The 17,751-nt window shown below is 39.7% G+C and overlaps 1 protein-coding gene across 4 annotated transcripts in view; it reads right to left on the reverse strand.

Moving 5' to 3' along the window:
• pag1 (phosphoprotein membrane anchor with glycosphingolipid microdomains 1) overlaps positions 1-17,751 on the reverse strand; it is a 58,145-nt gene that overhangs the window by 20,141 nt on the left and 20,253 nt on the right. The gene's annotated exons all lie outside the window — the stretch shown is intronic.

Raw genomic sequence — 17,751 nt, forward strand, 5'->3', positions numbered from 1 at the left:
CTAAAGGTGGCTGATCATATTAATGGAAAGTTACATGGAAAATTACTTCATAAAAAGTGCATAAAACAGATGGCGCACATTTCTATTCTACACTAAAATCACAACCACAAACCCTTCTTTTATTTCCTCCATTTACGTAGATCCTATGAGATCAGAGGTTGTGTGTGCTTTCTAAACATTCAGCAGAAATCACAGAGCCAAAGGGGCGTGGCTTACAATTCACAGTATTTACCTGAGCAATGTGTGTAAGGTGTGCATAGTGGACCTCATCCAGACTTTGAGCAAATTCAAGATGCAACATCCTTTGCACTGATGCAGTAATTCATGCAAAAAGAGCCCCGACCATCCTGTACAATAATTAGAAAATGGGCCTCAATTTATATGGTAGTTTTCTTATCTTAACAACCGCTCAAAGCAGTTGACACCACAGTGACATTCACCCAACTGCATTTCACAAACTCAAAGACTCCTAGATTTAATCCATAATTTTTCATTTGCAAGACGCCTACTCACAGTTTCCCTCAACTCTTTATACAGACTTTAGGAAGCAGGTAGAATTTTTTACAAATACAAAAATTCATTTTGTTTTTGCTCCCATCAGTTATTAAAATTTTTAGCATAATTGAGTCATCCAAAGTAACATAAGTAAACATTTGGAATACATCCGTCTGTGTGTAATCTATAAGCCAGTTTCAGTTTGTACAGTGAAATACTGAAATTAGTTGGAATAATATCTACTGAAATGCAGTCTTATAAACAGAGTACAAGATGCTCCAATGTGTAGAACACATGGGGAACAACTCTATTGATCAGTCATGTAACTGAGAAGATAATGACTAAGTGACATCACGGCTCTACAGGATCATGTAACGGATTATAACTAATATGAAGATTCTCACATTAAATCCCTAAGAGTTCAGTAGTGAAGACAATAAAACCAGCAGGACACAGTGATTTTTCTGACCTTCATCTTTCATTCCTGCTTTAAAAAAAAAAAACAACAACAAAAAAACTCGCCAACATGCTGTCAGACTCTCTATTACTTGTGTCTGGGAATAATAATAATAATAAAAAAAATTCCTCCCTCGACATCGTCTGGCCGGCTCCTGTTCCGGTGTCACTATTTGGCAACTGTGTCCCGGTTCGCTTGTGTCTCGGCTGGCGCTCAAGCCAGAATAATTACCGGCTGCCACGGTGCAGCGTCACCATGGCAACATTGCCTTCTACCCATCACCACTGTTTCTGGCGGCACGTAGGGAAGAAGAAGAAAAAGAAAAAAAAATCAAGAGAGATGTTTTAAAAGCAACTTGTGGATGATTAGGCTGTAGGTGGTGGGTTTTATTTGTTTGATAAAAAAAAAACCCCTCTGAACTCCCCACCAGCAGAGCAGAGGACAAATGGACAGGAAGGGATTCAGGTCCTCTAAAAACTTAAAATAATAATAAAAAAAAATGACCACTCCGTGACATTAAACACTTTAAGGAGCAAAAAAACAAAACAAAACAAAAAAAACAGCTACAATCTGTAGTTTTTAGTAAGCCTGAGAAACTCTGAGTGTCTCAAGCTGAGGGTATAATTAAGTCTTTATTGCGGATTGAAATTGTGACATAAAAACAGAAAACATCTTCTGACACTGAGAAATGACTCATTTTAAGCCACTCCTAATCAACATCCACAGCAGTTTTTATGCGCAAAAGTGCCTTTTCAAAGTGGAAATCTTGTAACATAGAAATTGCAAGATTTCACATCGTGAAAGCCATATGGATTAACTGTTGAATTGTATAATTTTAAAAAGAAAAGTAATGAATTGAAATGTGATTTTATTAGATTACTATTTAGATAACAGTATCCATTATCTACACAAAATAATGATTTTTTAAAATAGATTTTGTTTACAATGATAAACAGAAATCATGCATACATGCATAAGTCTGACATGCATGCTACAGCCTTGACCTTTACTGTTGCACACATTGTGTTTGTCTTGGTCAAGCATGCTGGGATGGGTTTGAGAGTGCTGGTAAATCTTACAACTTTATTTGTGCTCAGCAGGTTGCTTAATTTAATAATTTAATGTCATTTTCATTCTATTTACAGATGTTTTTGTATGATTATATATATGTAGAAAATAAGTTCAAACAAACATTTATATAATATAAACAAAGTAAATATTGTTTCAACAGTTGCACATAACTGAATATCTGTACATTAATCTGCGGAACAGTAGCCGGGATGAATCAATAAATGATCAAATCTAAGTTTTTTTTTATGTCATTTATGCTTGGGTTAGTATGAACAGTAAAAAAAGAAAAAAAAAGAAACAGAATGATTGCACAACAGCACTGACCAGGACCAGAGGGCGACTTGGATGGTGGGTGAGAATGATGGGGGAAGGGGAGAAGGTGAATTGGGGTGTGCAGCCAAGAAAGGAGGAGGAATGATGATGACGACGACAAAAATATAGAGGGGGAATGAACAAGCTGCACAAAAACACCATGATCCACACAGATGTACAGGTAAAGAAAATGCAAACAAAAACAAAGCAGAAATGAAAACGGAGAGAAAAATTAAAGCCACCCTGGAAAGCCGAACAAGCACTCAGGCTGATATACAGTAGCCATAGTGACACATACACCCATCCCTGGGGAGGTTTGATGATTTACTACTCCCTACATTCTGCAGTGCAAAAGCGACCCTGCCCTGACCGAGACACTGTAATCATCTGAATAAACACACAGGCACAAAAAGGCATCCAGAACCAGCAAAGTCTGTCGAATTGGTTCCACAGATTCATTATAATTAAAGAAAAAGAAAAAAAAAATCTTGAGCGCCAAACCTAACAGTCTGGCGTTCATCCAGAAGCACCATCATGCATGTAATTCAGTTCACTCTAATTTGCTAATCATGCCCCCATGTGTCTTAGGTGTGTGTGTTAGGCAGAGGAAGCGTAATAACAGGTGCTTCTCATCAAGGGACATATCAGTGTTGCTGTGGTAACGCTGGCCAGCCTAAGGGTTATTGGTTTAGTATGAGAAATTGATCCATCCTCTCTAAATGGGAATATTGAAACTGCATAATTTATAGAGGCTCCCCCTCATATTTGCAGCTCTCATATTACAAATAAATCTGTTGTATTGATACAAAGTAATAAAGCCCTTTGCTTGTGCAAGATGCAGAAGCAGTGTCTAACAGCAACAGTTATATCGATTGGTGCTTGCCGGTAGGATTCGAATGCAGTCTGCAAGGGTACCCCAAAATAAATTATGTTTTGCATATCTACTTTTAAAACAACCCTGCAAAGTTAACACTGTGTGCACAGATTAGCTGGGAAAAGGCAAAAAGTGTGCAGTTCAAAGACAGGGAGGCTGTTATGATTTAAAAAAAAACTATTTGGCTGAGGTGGTGGGACACACCGAGAAAAACCAAGCAAAATCAAAGCCGACTAGTTGCTTTAGAGAACCTGTGCTGAACTCGGATAACAAAAATTGTACTGGCTTCAACGATTAAATTAAAATTTATGTCTTCCCCTTGTTCCTGTTTAATAAGAAAAAAAAAAAATCAAAAATAATTTTAGAACAACCTCTAAGCCGGTTTGCAAATGAATAACGTCCTGACCCCAACCCTTAAAATCCAAACCAGCTGCAAGATCACGGATCTTGCAGCTGCGATGGCGATTGGCGATGGATCTTCCTCCATCGCCAATTACAAAGCTCTTCTCGTCCTCATCGTGCTCTGACCTGTCCTGACCTCGCATGGTTGCTACGGTCCACAGAGGCTCTGTGCATATGTGCAGCGATTGTGTAAACACTTGTGAGCGTCTGTCCAATCTGCCTCCATTTAAAGTCCGACAACCTCATGGGAAAGCCTCATTTCCTGCCTTCCTCTGTTCATTTTTTAAGAGGACATGACTGACCCTGAAGTCCAGCACCAATTTGTGTTCCGAAACATGACTTAACACAAGCTGCTGTATTTATAGTGAATAAAAGTTTAACGTTAATTGATGTGCTGCTGAATCACCTCATTGCTCACAATTTGCTTTAACTATCGAGAGTCGTAGCTCTTCTTTAGCCAAAAGCTTTTATTAGCTACATGAATCAAATCATACTTAAATATAATTCTCTTTTTTTTTCTCCACTAGAAGAACTTCTCCTCTCACTTGTAGTTTCTACAATTATTTTTGCCAATACCTGGTCAAAACCTTTAAACCATTATCCTTAAGTTAAGCTCAGTGAAGTATGTACTAAGATTACAGGAATAATCACATTTTCAATCTAAAGTTCAGTTCCGCTTTTATCTTCCCATCTTTAACCACTGTAATAAACACATCCATTGCAGTTACTCTGACATATCTTTTAACTTCACCCTTTTTTTCACACGCTCTCCCGGCTTGAAAAGGGGAAGAGCCTCGTCAGTGTGAAGAACTTCGCCCATTTGTTACTGTCAGCAAACCTCCATAGTAACAGCAGCTGCTGTAAACGCCCTCCGAACATGTCGGGGCGGGGGGGGAATTCAACCGAGGCAATCGCCTGCAAAAATATCCACACCACTTGAACTTCTTCACTTTTTGCAACGGTCCAGCCACAAAATGTAATGTATTCTATTTGCGATGGACCAGCGCAAAGTATTTCCTAAATGAAGTGGCAGAAGAAGTTGCAAGGATTTTACATTTTTTCTCATATTTGCATTCTGGCCTCTTTACTCGGATGCCCAAGTTGATGTCTAATCTTCAGAGATTACCTGTGTGTCAATTAGACAGTATAAATTCAAAAAGCATCATGAAGACCAAGGAACACAGTAGAGACGTCAAAGAAAAAGTTGTGGAGAGGTTGAAGGCAGAAATAGATCATTAAACCCTTCCCCAAGTTTTGGACATCTCACAGAACCTCATTTAAACCATTAGAGACAACCAAAAGCCCCGTAGTGACTTTGGAGGAGCTGCAGTGTACGATGCAGCTCAGATTTGAGAATTTAACAAAATAACAAACCTAGGTTGCAGGGAGAAAGCCAGACAAGTTCCATTTGCACTTTGCTTGAAGCAATTTAGGAAATAGCAAATGTGTTTAAGAATGAGAAGAGATCAAAATGATACTTTTTAGGCTAAAAGCAAAAGATAACGTGTTTGACCTATAACTAAAACTGCACACCACTCACAATGAGTCCTGATACTGGCAGCATAAACATCTCATTAAAACTGATGACCAAAGTATTAACATGTGTTTAAGTGACCTAGTTCAAGTCCAACACATACCCTCAAAGACCTACAGCTGGAATTGCAGCAAAAGGTGGTTCTACAAAGTATTGACTCTGCAGCCACACTATTACTCAGGATTTTTGTTGTTACTTTTATAAACATTTTACTTTGATTTCACAACAATGCACTACTTTGTGATTTACATAAAATTACAATGAAAAAAAAAACCCACATTGAATCTTGTGGTTGTAATGTGACAACACGAGGAAAAGTTTAAGGGCTGTGAATTAGTAACCGCCGCGTTCTGGTGAGAGACGGCAAACGTTAGCAAAACTGAAACTTAATGAGAGGAGCCAGATTTTGTGCGTCTCCGACACAACAACGCATTGTTTCATTGTCACAAATTGATTAGCTGTGTGATGGCAGAGCCACTCAGCTATTAATAAAATGCTAAAACAAAAGCAATTTGGGCATCGCGACTGTATCCAGCAATTAAACCGAGCAACCAGGCATAACATCCAAATATGTAAATAGAGGCATGAAGCGTGAAAATAAAAAAAACAATACAGCTATTATTAGGATTTGATGAACTGTCATTCATACTGTAAGTATGACCTCTATTAGCGAGATGGAGAGAAAAATGAACTTTGAGGATTTCAGACTACCTCTAAATTTAACATGAGAGCAGTCTGGTTTTCAAGTGATCCTGCAACGTTGACCTGCCTCTGCTGAAAGCAAAGGAAAATATGAACTGCTCCAGCGTAAGCAGATGCACATCCATGCACGCGACCCTGACGAGAATATAGCCGATTTATTTAGCACTGAAACAACTGCATGCATAACATTTCTCCATCATTGTCACCTTGAGATGCAGATTAGCATTAGAGAGAATCAGTAGCAGATACGACCACCTCATTATTCACTGGCGACGGCCTCTATGAGGCGAATAGCTGCAAAGATAAGGGGATTATCAGGGTGAATGGAATGGGATGAAGGATGTTTTGTGTGTGTGTGTGTGTGTGTGTGTGTGTGTGTGTGTGTGTGTGTGTGTGTGTGTGTGTGTGTGTGTGTGTGTGTGTGTGGCTGCGACTGAGAAATCCATGGAGGTAATTCATTGTAAAAGCTGCTAATGAGATGCAACAGATGCACACAGAGGAATGGGCTCATTCTCGCTCCAGCTAACACAAATGCCTCACTGAGCTGCCGTGTGCACAATAAACACTTACACTGAGGTTGTCAAAAATGTACGTGCAAAAATAAGTCCTTAAAGTGTCTCTGCCACACCCAGAGCTGCTGCTGCGGAAATGGCCAAACGGTGGTTCATTTATCTCCCTCCCATGACACCAACCTTTTGGACAAAGGCCACAAGGCAGCAAGGGGATTAATAGAGGCGTGTGAGAATAGGAGCGACTGAAATGGAAATAGGGTCCATCTTTACAAGGCTCTAATCACAGTGTCTTAATAGATGACCCAGGTGGGCTGAGTAATAAGAGGCTCTGCCACTTTCAAACAGAGTGCAAAACGGATTTACATGTACACTGAATTTCTATCATGCGCCTTCCCCCGTCGTCCTCTCACCTTTTCCACACTCCATCTTTAGAGTTTTCCAGACAGAAAACACTCCATCGTCCGGTAAAGATATGGTAAAATATGGAAGCCCACAGGGCCTCAAAGGGCACGGCTACAATCAGCAGCTGCAGCAGTCGGGGGTCAGTCGGACAGTTGGGGGGCTGGCTGGGAGGAATTTTGAAGTCGAGCGAGGACGGCGACCATAGTGGCAAAGAGGGGCGGGGTGGGCGGCTGCTGCAAGACATTCAGATGCAACTTGGACACTCCAAACCTCCCTCCCATATTCACATGAAAATGCAGAAGCAGTTCTTAAAGATTAAGATGAAGATCTGCCTTCGCCTTTTTCACAGTTCCATTTGATTTCTTATTTTACGAACCAAAGTTTGTTCCAAAATTTATGGCAGCGAGGACAGAAAGTTATTCAGAGCAAAGGGGAAACTCAGGTCTGAGAAAAAGGAATTAAAACCAATTTGAAAAAAAAAGAGGAAAAATTATTATTCAAATATAAAAGAAGCTTAAATAAAGTAACTAGATTTGGAATAAGAGAGTGGCTTCTTATTTAGAAGGCTATATGGGTCACAATTTTATTTTCACAAAAAAATCAAAAAGGGGACAAATTCTCTATGCCTTGCTGACATATCAAGTAAATGATTATTTTTGTTTCCTTTTTTCTTTTAGCATTTTTTTAAGGTTTGTAGACAAGCTCACATGTAGCCATTTGTGGGAAGAAAAAAATGAGAGGGCCCTGCAGAGAGAGGAGCTGGGAGGCTCGTTCCGGTGTTTACGGCCTCTATCCAGGATCAGTGTCAGAGTTGCTGGAGGAACAGCAGCAGAGACTCCTAACTCAAAAACAGAAACGCTAAATCACAATCAGATGCACCAGACTGCTACACAAGTTTCTGGATCAAGATTATGTTATTTAGCCGTTTTACAAAAACACACAACTTGCTGTAGAAGCCAGAGGAAACTGTCTTGTTTTGTTGTATGCCATTTAGTACACAAGGAAAAAAAAAAAACAAGAAGTTGAATTGCTTGACTGATTGTTCAGTAAAACAGAGCAGAAGCCAGAAGCACTTATTCAGACTGAAAGCTGAAACAGCCTCCCACATACAACAGTTACCATATTGTATAATTCATTTTTAATTACTTTGATCCTAGAAGCAGAATTTTCTTATTGAATAGGCTTTGCAAAGATAAAAAAAATGCAGTAAAAAAGGAACACTGGTGGTTTTATTTGGTCAGGTTTTATGAGTCTGTTGTTTTGGCACGTGTCCTGTGAATCAACTGATATTGCATTAAACATATATGTCAACATAAAAGGTGTCAAAGGAGGAATCTTTAATAGCAGTAGTCGTAGCTCTGTAACATCAGCATGCACCCGTGATGTATAGAAACTTTAAAACTTGACAAATTAACAGATGTTCAGAGTGAAACACTGTCAGGTGGACGGCTCAATTATATCCCCCACAACAATGTGGACTGAAAAACCCAAACTGCAAGAGCCGCAGAAGGACCAGAACCTGTGCGCTTTCAATGCTACCTGCTGTTTTTACAGCGACAGGCTGATAAACGAGACATTAGATCTAATTTACGTTAAGGTTTTTCCCACTAAGCTACAACATAATTATGAATCAAGTGACTAGAATAACATAGAGGGAGATTAATTAAAGTCCTCTCATGCTGTGACTGCAGAACAATGCTCAGTGTTAAACTTGTTCCCTTTACTTTCTACTCCAGTATTGTTTTAAGTTTTGTCAGCCGGATGCATTTTATTTTTTCTAGCTCTGTTGCCGTTGGAGTTTTACAATAAAGAAGAACCTTCAGCTGGACCATTGTAATGAGGTTCCTCTTCCACATGCTATTCTGAAAATCACAAAAAAAACAACTGTATTCCTGAACAACCTGCACTTCTTAGCTTTTGAGTTAGGCAAAGAAAGATCAGACATTTTAGGCGCTATTATTAAAGGTACAGCTGGAAGTGGTCGTCTGCAGTAGATCGAATGCAGCCTTTAAAGTCGGGAGTGGTACTAAACCCTAAATAGATTCCTGATACTTGTACTACACCACTTACTCATATACTTATATTGTGGGGCTGTTGTCAGACACAGTTATTTCTGCAATCTTCTGCACCAAAACTGTTGGCCTTCTCTTCGCCAGCACCGCTCTTCAACATGAGCAGGAGAGTCAAAACAATAAATTTAAAACATTTCAGAATTTCTAGTTGCAGAAAGGCAGCGGCTGCAACAGTCCTTTTCAAATCAGTTAATGGGGGTTGGCTCAGCGTGTCCCCCGGGGAGAACCGACACCAAATGAAGCAGCTGAATGTGCACCAGAGCAGTAAACAGAAAGCCTGCTGGTGGCAGACAATCTGCTGTCAGTCACACACATATTCACACACAATTATTTAGGCCTGCGTACACACTTGAGAGTTTCGCTCCAAACGGCACTGGAAAATGGACTCGCATACACAGAGTCACCGGAATAGAGATGGACCAATTAGCAAGTGACAGACAGAAAGACGGAGGGAGAGAGATGGGGAGAGAGATGAGAATACATTAAATCACTCAGTGTGCAGCAATTCATCAGAGGCACCTTCACACTCTGACACTTTCAAGGAAGCTGAGGAGGCCAGCGGCAAATCCATTCCGTTGCAGTGGGAGGATAATTTGGACAGAGTGTGGAGAAAACGGAGTGGCACGCTTGCACCTGAACATTGAAGCACAATTCAACTTTAGCAATAACTTGATTGGGCATGTACAAAATAGCGAGCGTAACCTTTTTCGCTTCTGCGATGAATCGGAGAGCAGTCCGAGGTTTACCTCGCCTCTCGCTCCATGACTGCTGGGCACCACGGATGTGCAGGTGCAGCCAATGACATTTTTATTCACACTCCTCCTTAAAATGTAGTGCCCAACAGCAGAGACTACTTCAGAATATAGCAGGAGTCTCGCCTGCAACAAAGACCTGCAACACAACACAAACGTGTAAATGCACAATCGAACTGCTACGACCAACGGTGGAGAGATAACAGCGCTGTGTGAACTCAGGAAACATTGGAATGCAGAGTTACAGCCTGCTTCCACCAAGGTTAACAAAAGATTCAATAAAGCAAGAGTTCAGGAACTGCTAAGTTCATTCTTATTAATAATAAGGAGCACAAAGCGGCTTTTGAAGTTATTCTCATGTTGATGGGTTTGGCGTCAATAAGGACTTCGTTTTTGATTACTCTCGGTTAACAACAAAAGAGTTTGAGTTTATATTCACTAGATGAGAGTATTGTACCGACTCCGGAACAGTTAAATGTTTACATGACTTAGGTGCTTGTAAAAATAGATTTACATTAAAAGGGTAAGCTCATTTGGAGAGTTGTATCTCTCTTACTAGATTGATTTTAAAATTTTTATTATAACTACGCCAGATAAGAGCATCTTCATTTCATTTTATAAAAAAAAAAAAAAATGTCTTTGGTGATCTATATTCAGCTGCGACAAAGGCAAAAAAACAGAAGAAATCTGTAAGGGCACAAATACTTCACTGCACCATATTTTAGGTGAAACATTTCCTAGTGAATGAGCTCTGCTGCTAGACAGGTCATGTTATGTTTGACTGCTGTAAGATGGAGCAGTAAGAAACTTCCCAAAGTGTGCCTAAAGTCAAACAGCATTATATCACAGCATGTGTGAATCACTTAATGGCCCTGACAACCAAAGGACCATTATGGGAACCCAATGCATGCAACACAAATTGCAAAATTGCACCAACTTAGCAGAGGACTGAAGCAGTTAGCAATGCTTATGGTTGCTGAGGTTTTCCTCAGCAACAAACCATAATCACTACGAATCATGTTCAACCACCAGAGAGCTTCCCCAGGATCTCTGATTGACTGCTGTTGTGTGTTTTCAAGGCATTGACCCCCGGTGCAGATTGTTGGCATCTCTCAGAAGAATTCGTCTGGCAAAGAAAAGCTGATTTTTTTTTTTTTTTTTTTTTTTTTTTGTCTTTAGAGATGAACAATAACAGTTTGTTTGTCCATTCTCAGATATAGTACAATAGATGCCCTCTAAAGTGATACTTTGAAGACAAATTCTGTCTGTAGTCAGCTGCAGATTAAAGAAAGCAGATAGAAAGGGCAACCAGTTTACTTTCAGCTGAGAAGGCAAGGCTCATGAGAGCCTCGAGGAGGAATTAACAATATGCATAGGGTCAGAGAGAAGATTGATGGTTTTCTCTTAAGCTGCTTCGGTACAAAAATAAAACATGAAATCCCCCCACTTCTAACAACAATCTTGTTGTATAAGACTTCCTAGAAGTCAACGGGATGTGATAGAAGGAGAGACCAGAAAACCAAACCCATTAGACTCGTTTAAGCCTAAATATTGCACAAACGGCATACTCTGACATTAAAGTAGAGTTACTTTACTTTTAAAACATAATTTAGGATGTTTATGTTTATGCGAACGCTCCAAGGGAAGACTTAAAATATCAAACATAAATGCATAAAACAGACTATGGACCTTTTTGGCCACAGGAGCTAAAGGAATGAGACAACAGAGAGCAAGTTTCCCACTGGAGTCAGTGGAATGTAAACAGGCCACCCGCATGCATAGTTTCAAGCTGATTCTTTCGAGGCCGTGAGACGAGAGCCACATCTGGAAAAAGTTGCCCCACGGAGCAACGTAGTTTGTTGGGATTGTCCTCCAAGTTTCCTCCTTCTAGCCACACGCTGTGATCCAAACAGCCCCTTGAGATGCTGCAGGAATGTTGCTGCCTGCTGGGAAAAATGTCAACCTTCAACCTTTTCAATTTTGTAGTAAACATCCTGTGTCTAAAATCCTGCAGATTTATGGGTAAAATGATGCGGATGGATTTTGTCGCAGCTGGGAATATTTAGGCTGTGGATGCTAGAGCCCTCACACAAAGGCGGTGTCATTTACAGGTATCTGTCACAGGAGTTTAATGAAAGAGTTTCAGTTCTGTTTTACAAATCAGAAACTGAAAAACAAAACAAATATGCAAACCACAGGATATTTGATTCAAGGTTTGTTTGACGAGTCCACATTCTGTAGTTCATCGGCCTATGATGATCCTAATGTCAAAAAAATAGACCAAAAGGGCTTATTTTGTATTCCAATCAACAGAATAAAGGTTAAACTCAAAATGTTTTAAAGAACCACTGTTCACTGTGGAACAGAGATGGACAATCTTATGCAGCCCTATGCAAACCATTTGAATGGGCTGGAGTCTTAAGACTTGGTGTTATTGGTCAATCACTAAAGACTCTTTCAGCCAGCACTTCAGGTTACAGCCAAGAGGAAGCTCCAAAGCTGATGCTAACTGTCAAGTCTTTTTGCAGCACTTAGTTGGTTGGCATATTCTCTCAGTGCATTATAAGCCTGACGGGCCACCAGGCTTTACTTATGCCCCCACCAGGCTAAGCATTGCTTATTTATTTAAGTCTTTTTAGAATGTTTGAAATTTTTAAGACTTTATAGTTGTTTTTCAGGTATTAATCTTCCAATCTTTCAATAACACATAATTACCAAGTGATATTTTCAAGTTTCCTGTTAACTTTAAACACTCAAAACATGATGAGCCGCTGGATGAATGTCTGCTGAGCGCCCCAACCACCGGGCTTAGCAAGTTTTCTGAGGGAAACCTTACAAATAATGCTTACAAATAATTCATTTTTTTTCTTTCATCTATTGAGTTTTCAAAATAGTCAATTACCAGTAAAAACAACAACAACAACAACAACAACAAAAAAACAATATTCTTTAAGACAACTGAATGTCAACTAGCAACAACGGGTGCTATGCCCAGAGGAAACTCGTTTTCTCCACTTGTATGCTGGCAGCATCTGGACAGAGCTTTACAAGACAGACTTATATTTGATATAAAATATGAGAGCAACATTGATAATCTAGCCGTCAACAAACTATTGTCTCTTACATTATGCATCGTCTCGGCACAGATGTGTGGCATCGCTGCCTCTCATGTTGAGTCAGAGTTCTGCTTGGGTTCAAACACACACAGTTTCAATTCTTGTCGCTAACGTTGACTCCAGCTGACACCAGAACCCAACTGCTGCCCCTGGCACTTTCACGCTTTACCCTATTGTGGTGCTATTAAGCTTATGGCTCACATGACCACCTGCTCTGAAAAATGGCTTTCTGGGTCGTTGCCGGATTATTTCACCACAGCGTGCAGTCTTGGGGGGCCACAAATAGGTCAACACAGCTTCATATCACAGGGTTCTCACAGTGCAACATGCAACAGAGAAAGCACATGCCATTGAGATGAACAAAGAGCCATGCAGCAATTAATTAGCAGCAACATGTCTAGACAAGTGAAAGCAAATAGTGGCTAATTTCCTGTGTTGTGACTTCTATCGGGCTTGTTTTGTGGATTCGCAGGTCCAACCCCCCCCCTACCCTCTTCTGTGGCATCTTGTTGGTACCACAGCTATTGTTCTGTTGACAGGGCCACTAATAAAGCAGCTGGTTGCAGCTCTTGTTATTGTGGTAAAACTGGCCACAGCTGCTTTAGCAAAAAAAACATCCCGGTATGCGTTTGAAGCCGTTTTCTCTTTGTTAAAAGCTGCAGGGAGAGAGAGCATGCTCACTTCAGCTTCCAGGTCCTTTTATAGTGTATTCTGTCAGTAGAGCTGGCCAAGAAGATGCCAACACACTAAACAAAAAAAAAAAGAAGAGGATACAGGAACATGTGCAATAATGTATGATAACCACAAGGCATTAGCCATTTCTCTTTGTAATATGAAACACACAATATATTCAAGTCTCTTAAGTCATAAGGCTTTAAGAGTACCTGCCTTATTGATTTCCTTACATTGCTAATTAAAAGACAAGTGAGATGGTTAGCGTGATTAAAAACACACTTTGCATGGCTGTAATGACCTTCACATTGTGGTCATAATGGCCCAATAAATAGGCAAGAGTGTATCGAATGTCGAGCTCAGAGGCCTTTCATGTGAAGCTCTTTAAGGTAAGACCAGGATAGAGGTTTGGATTCATTACCAAACTAAAAGCATACAGCATAGTCTTCAAAAGGCTTTTTACAGGAAGTGACAGAGTTCAAGTGGAAGGGAAGTAGGTAAAAAAGGAGCTGACCGAAGCACCATGAGCTGCTGAGAGGCCCAGTTTAACCCCTGGACACAGCTGCCGAGTCTCAATCCCTTTGGGAGACTGAACAAACTGTTATACCGTCTGATATGTTTGTTTTTTAAATACTAGATATGGGTAGTGGCATTTGTGAACAAATACCAAATAAATTCCAATAGAAACGATTTCACCATCGCTTTTTTTTGTTTGCTTGCTTTTGTTTGCCCATTTACTACCACAAGGTGGCAACAAAGCACCAAGTTGTTTGGAATAAAGCAGAGAAAAAAAAACACAGTTTGCACTAAAGCGAAGACAAGGTTGGCTGCTGTGGAGGAGTTTTCACTTGTGGATCACTCAAGCCTGTTTAAGAATACGCTTCAGTCACATCGCCTCTTAAAGCCTCCTCTGGAAGAGCCGGTCTGTTTTATGCTACATGTTCCGCACAGATGTGAGGTTTGCAGAACTACAGACGGTGTTAAAATCAGATACGCTGGATCAGAATTGAGCTCATCTCTATTCTGAAGGGTTATTATAGATTTCCAGATTGTCTTTAAGGTCTGAATTGTCAATTCGGGTAAAATTTCGAACACATCGAAAGGGGGAAAATGTCCAAATATATTATTGATAGAGCGTGAATGCACACCACCTGAAATATAATAACCACATATTACGTGTAATCAGTCCTTAGCAATTGTAACATCGAGCGCAATTATATTGCAACGGCAATTGCGATTCCATAACATAGAGCATTCATGTATATCTATAGAATGGTACGTTTTGAGCTATGTTGGTTAACATGCATTGTGAAATATGTACATGGCTGTCACATGCATCCCTGTGGTTTGAAGGCTGAACTGAACAATTGGCAGAAAATTCAAGAAACATTTTCTGTTGAAATGCACATCTCAATCATAAACAAACACTCCTAAGAAAGCCCTGGCAAACTTATGATTCACCTCATAGTTTTTCCACATAAATAATTGATCAACATGTCAAGAAGTTGGTCCAAATGATGATTCATTAATGAGCTCCACAGCCTGATCCTGTCCTCAAGTACTTGGGGTTTTTTTTCTGAGCAGAGATTTGATTGATTTCAGAGCTAGGAGAAGCAGACAAGTTGCTGTGACACGAGATAAACCAAAGTGTGGGTTCGTGACGGACTCAATTCAGAACCAAAACAGAAATGGGAGTCAGTAGGTCTGTGGACTGAGAAGAGAAACTGCTGACAGGGTAACCAAAAAATGTCTTAAATGGTCATGTCTTCGCATGTCATGTTAGATTTTAAACAGTAAGACAGTGGGAAAATTGATTTGATGATGTGTTCTTTTCCATTTCCTACTTCGTGCTGAAAGAGCTGCTGGTACATACTCCATCCACAGTCCTTTCTTATAATTGATAACTTTTTTTGTTTATTTTCAAATAATTGGCTCCCAGAAGACGGGTTGCTTTTCCTGCTTTTAATATAAATATTCAGGCAAGAAAACAAAAGTGAAAAAAAAAAAAGCAATTACTCCAATACTATTTGACCAAGTTTAAAAGCAATTATTCTTTTTATTAAAAAAAATCTTGCTTGTGCATCACGTATTGAAGCTAAAACATGGCTATTAATTTCAAATAAATACCTGTTTAGACTGTAGATACAAGGTTTGACTGAAGATAAAGTATTTTATTTAGTTAAAAGGAATGTTTTCTGCTTAGTTAAAGAGGAAGTTCATGCAAGACCACAAGAGCCTTTAGGTTTCCTGACGCCCTTTAGTCAGCGAGTAAATATGAGTGTTTAGCATGACGAGCAACCAGGGATTGAGAAAAGCCTACTCCTATCCCTGCCGATGACAAACCTCGCCGGGTCTTGTTATCACTTGGCAGACTGTCTTGCGCCCAAAGCAGCGTGTCCCAATAACAGGCCATAAAAGTGACAATGCGTATCGACAGCCTAAGAGGCTGCTGGGACGCATTCAAAGATAGAAGACAACCTTGACGTGTGCAGAAAGAATGTATTAGGGATGACGCAGCAACAAAGAGAACACACACACACACAAGAGCACGCGTTTTCCCAGACGCATTACACATCGATTATCCCTGACGAGTCACCGAGTGTCTGGGGAGTGTTTGTTTATGTGCATGTGTGGGTGTGGCAAACTAATATTTCTGCAGTCGTGTGCAAGTATCACCAACACTAAAAAAAAATAAAAAAGAGAGGTGTAGAGGTTCTAGCTAGGAAACACTTTTTATGCATTAACAGAGACCGAGATTAAACTGTAATAAGAGAAATGAAATGTGCAATAAACTTTTTTTTTTTGCTATATTATGTCGCCATTTATAATACAAAATGTCAGTTTATTGCTTCAAATTGATAGTAGGCAAAGTAGGCATGAGAAGTTAAAACCCTTAAAAGTTGAGAAAGTTTGAGAGAAGTTATTTTGGAGGAATGCATGTTAGCAAAAACAAGATATTTCACGGTTTTAAACAATTACAACTTCCAAACTGCTCAAATTTTCCTTCGTGCTTGTCCTATGATTTCTTTGCAATCCTTTTTTTTTTAAATAAATAAATAATCAAGGCAGAGTGACAAGTTTTTCTGAGCAGTTGTACGAAGCTTAGACTAATAGTGTGTTGCCCTGCCTTGCCACACTTGTTGACTGCCAATCAGCTGGCTGAAGGGCAGGTGTTATTCTTTCCTCTCGCTTACAGGAAAAACAAAATGGTATTCTGAAACATTTCCGGTGGACGTAAAGACAGAGAGACATGTAGCTGAAACGGAAAGTAACTAAATGTATTTTTAAACCATCACTCGTCACTTCTGCATCAGACATGCGTCCACCGAATCACATTACTTAACTAAGGAATGTCCATGTTGCGGGACTTAATCCTGTGCTGTTAAAAATCAACATGTAGAATGGAAGTGGTCTAAAACTTAAAATCAATATGTGACAAAAGGACAAACATGCATCTGTCTGCTAATATTTTTTATTTCAAACCTTGATTTGATATGTCAGGTAAAAATCAACATCATTCCGTCAATCTGTTTAATATAAACCGATTTTAAAAGCCTCTAGCTTGTATGAATAAGATGATCTGTGGAAGGGAAAACACAAAGCAAATTCCATTTTCTTATGCAGAGGAGAAACTCTCCTGAGGAAAAAAATCACTTTTGCAGCATCAGTGCACACAGTTACTATAGCAACATGAACATGTTGGTTTTTAAAACTCCACAGCAACTGCAGATCAAACAATTCCTCTTTGCAATGGTAAAATTTAATTAGTAAAAAAACTGAATTAACACTACATTTAGCTATTGTGCTTCTAAAAGCTACAAGTATGTTGTTCACATAAACAATTTAACCAGCATTCATCTTTAGCCCCAGCCTTTTTCTATTCACTGTTAACATTTGTCAGCAACTATTGTGACTGAACTCATTCAACCATCAGTGAATGCCACAATAGCAAGTCAGTAAAGGCAGCAGCAGACAAATGAATAGTTTCACTGACAAATGACATGCCCACTCACAAACTACAGGGTAGGTTATGTGTTGTTTGTCCTCCTGCTCATTTGTTGTAATTCTCCCACAATCCTTTATGTGGCAAAATGACACAGCTGCCAGACATATCCACTCTGCTGGTGCCTCTGACCTCCACTCCTTTCCTCTCTCGCTCACTCACAAACAAGTTCTCCCTCCAATGAGCTAACTTCACAACCACAACATGTCTTCAAACATCCAAGCTAAGAAGAAATCTCATCTCTGGAGAGCTGACATCTCTTTGTTGTTTATTTTGATAGCAAGTATGGGACACACCCTGTTTACCAAGTTTGATTCATAACTTTGAAATCATTTGGTGACTCAGGGGCTTCTGGAGAAAACATCTGGTTGAAAT

The sequence above is a fragment of the Poecilia mexicana genome, unplaced genomic scaffold (genome assembly GCF_051168715.1).
Source record: "Poecilia mexicana isolate PSO_F unplaced genomic scaffold, ASM5116871v1 scaffold_11, whole genome shotgun sequence".
In the NCBI taxonomy this organism is placed as follows: Eukaryota; Metazoa; Chordata; class Actinopteri; order Cyprinodontiformes; family Poeciliidae; genus Poecilia; species Poecilia mexicana.